We start from the raw sequence: 3662 nt of genomic DNA, 5'->3' as shown, positions 1-3662 counted from the left end.
TGTTCCTAGAGTTTACTACGAGGGGCTTGCTGCTCACTTCACCTGCGGAATGTTTTTCGAAGTTATCATGCTCATAATGATGAGTTTGAACACCCATGAGATGCCCAGTTGTTCATCCGCTGCGTCCTCTGTAGACATCTCAGAAAGCACCAGCCGGCTATTTGAATATTATGGGCAGGGACAGCATGATACTGTCAGGGCTTACAGATCATTATCCTCCGTCTCGGCTACAGTATCTTGGCAGGAGGAGAGGACTTCCAGATTGGGAAGTGACCTAAGCCTAATACATTTTAGGCCACTAAGAGAGCCATACCTCACCCCTAAAGCGCAAAAATCAGAAAACGCCTACGGAGTCAAGGTACAAGGAGCCTCACAGCCCATCCCGATCCAGCGCATCTCCCGAAATATGGTGAAGGGCTCGGGCTTGCTCTCAAGCTCGTCACGGACAATGCTTTCCTGAACGTAGTCCAGTCGGTAGTCGATGACTTGAGTATCGATCACCAGGAGTAGCGTGAAGGACGAGTACTAACGGTTCCTGCTGAACTCTGTAGGGCAGATTGCGAATCAGGTTCACGGCCCCGTCGTTCTTGTGAAGATCAGCCAGGACCTCAAGCGGGATTTCTGGCCATCCCCCTGGGGGTGCGCGAGAAATTGGACGGTCGTTTCAGTCTACATGATGACAGAATTTGTCGCAGTCCGTTACAAGTCGGAGAAACTTCTCCTGCTTGAACAGCATGGCGGATTGAGGCGACCAGAGAATGAGCCAGTACATGCGATGAAGCAAAGTTTAGGCTACCTTAGCTCAGGGTCGATTCGGGCTAGAAGCAGCGAGGCTGCGGAACACACCCAGTTCAAATTGGGTTCTTGTGGGTGCCAGAGCCTGTCAACCTCAGTCAGTCAGTCCCTGTAGCCCCCAAATCTTGCTTGCCCCGCATGCGCCACGGGCACACGCTTTTTCGGCGGAAACACAGTGCAAGTGAGGCATGTTTGATTGGTTTTACTGGTTGATTCCAGTTGGTATCCTCTGAAATACTGAGGCACACCAAGACATCAAGCCGAGAGTGACAAGCACCGGTATTGTGACGGTTTTGCACGTTGCAAGAACTATCAGTTTCTCTATACCAGATAGTCAAATTTTGCCGTTGTGTATTCGGCCCACTGGTCAATCGTCTTCAGCGCGCGTTCTGCGATCGAAATCGAAAATAGCAAAGGTGTCTTGGTCGATATTTTGCAGAACGACACAGGTCAAGGCGTTGCATGACAACACGGCAAAGTCTACAGGTCCATTGACCGAATGTCTGCGCCTTGATCCGTCCATCCCGAAAAACACGAAAGCACCACAGGATCTCTTGTGAAAGGACGTCATCACCAGTTGCGGACCGCTGGTCCAGATCCAGACCTTGCGTGGTTCTGAGGGGATCGATGGAGCCTCGCGAAATACTGACTAACACGAAAATCGAACTGCGCCGAAGTCCGAGTCGAAGAGGCACGTGTCGGAGCCATGGGGGAGTATCTACCGCGTCCAGACCGCCAGACTGCCAGACTGCCAGACTCTCCAGAACATGTAAATGATCCTGCTGAGAGGGGCTTTCCCATGGTTTCGTCACTATTTCGACTCCGCTATTCACAATCTCAAGGACGATTCCTAGCCGTGGTGAGGGCCACGTGGGAGCGGAATTGCGAGCCTCAGCAGCAATGCGGATGCCGACAGCAATGTTGGCCGTGGCTGCGACAGTATGCACTGACCGATGGTCGATACTCGGTGTCGATCTCTTGTTGGAGATCAAGTCTCATTTATCCAATGTGAGAAAAAGGGCATTGCAGAAAAGGTCGTCTGGGTTTGGGGCCGCGTATGTTCGTGAATCTGCTTCGCTTCGATGACTAACACGCAGGCATGAGTGATGCCAACCGTAAGACATGACATGAGGGAACCGACGTGGGTGTGTCGGTGACAAGCGTCTCGTCTTTATTTGGAGTCATGATCATGTCGAAGAGAGGGATGTCTGAATGAGAGATTTGAATAAGAGATCTGAATGAGAGAAAGATGTGGTGTGGTCTTCTGAATGGGTGGGCAACTCCCCAGTCTGCAGAACGCGAGATACTCGACCAGCGTGATTCATGATGGCCTCTCTGCCGGGGAATTTCGCAGACCCATCGAGCCAAAAACACATAAATAATTACATGGGAAAACCAGTGAGAAAACCATCATTCGATTTGATGGCTGTCGGGTATCCAAGGACATGGAGACGAGGTTGCAGGGAGGGTGGATGTTGCGCCATCGTGAACGTGCGGATGGCTTCAGCTGGGAAAGACGCGCTCGAGCAAAACACGGTCGCGTTGCAAATGCCTTTGCAGAACCAGCATCAATCAAACTTTGAATTGCGAACCAAGAGAAAGAGAAAACATGGCCAGGGACATTTGCATGCATTAAACATACGACATTCTTTTCTCGAGACAAAGCGGGAGAGCGAATGCAGACATGGACATCGCGGTCGCGTCGCGACGACGATGCAAAACAAACCATCTCGACACCCAAAAACACCCTCGACACGGTTCAACTTCGAGGGTACTCGGGAGCACAATCGGCGCACAAAAAAATGACCAGAAATCACGTTCAAGGACGGGAGACACACGACATCATACTGGAGGGTGGGCAGACGGAAAAAAGAGAGCGAGCGAGGAGGAAAAAGAGGAAGAAGATGGGGACGGGGACGAAGACGTCGAGGTGGGCGATGAGGAGGGCGTTGGGCGAGGACGAGATCAGACAACGCAGAAGGGGGCCAGACGTTGGGTGGTGGGCAGCTGGCCAATCAAAAAAATGGTGCCGCGTGACGTATTTTTCTGGGACGAGGGACCTATTTTCGAGGTACCTCTGCAAGTACCTTTTTACGATGAGCAGGTAGAGACGGAAAGACGGGGGGAGGGGGTGGGAGCCCCTTCCCTCGTGAGGGCCCCAGGGACGAAGCTTCGGAAGCTTCTCATGCAGCCAGGGCAGGGCCGTTCGCGTGGGCGGGTTGAGGAAGGAGTACTGTAGTGAGGCACCAGGTAAGGTAGGAGGGAGACAAGGTGCCAGGTAGGTACAGTAAGGTAGGCAAGGTACCCACCCACCGGCAGCCCCATTACATCCACCCACCCAGATCGCGTCTGGCCCTAAGAAACGGGCGGCAGCGTGCTGTGCCCTGTGCGGCGGGGGCACATCTCAGCACTGGCAGGACCGATCAGCAGTCCCTGGATGGTGGAAGGACCCCGTCACGCTCGCTGAAGCTCAAGCTCCAGCCCCAAAGCAGCCTAGCGGGTTGTCTTCCGGGACACACCTGGACCTGCCGCACCAGACATGGCGAGTTTACTGATTGCGCATCTGCGGCAAGTGCCCCCGCTCATGTATAAACTGCCCCCCCGTCCTCTCCACGCGCACTCCTCCCACACCTCTCGTTCCTGTCGTCTCTTGCTTCTACACGGTATAAACTAGCAAATATTCCAGAGAAATCTTCAAGGTTCACCACATTCGTCATCCATTCCCGCATTTTTCAAGAGTCTTTCGAACTCCAACACACATCAGCCGACGCGTCTCGCCTTGCAACCCACAACAACTAACGAGATGGCTTCCCAAGAAGACCTGAGTCTGGCGCTCCTTGCCGAGAAGAAGTCGCACACCTACCAGG

This window comes from Verticillium alfalfae, genomic scaffold (genome assembly GCF_000150825.1).
Source record: "Verticillium alfalfae VaMs.102 supercont1.4 genomic scaffold, whole genome shotgun sequence".
NCBI classification, from domain to species: Eukaryota; Fungi; Ascomycota; class Sordariomycetes; order Glomerellales; family Plectosphaerellaceae; genus Verticillium; species Verticillium alfalfae.
Note: the sequence above shows the minus strand (reverse complement) of the source record.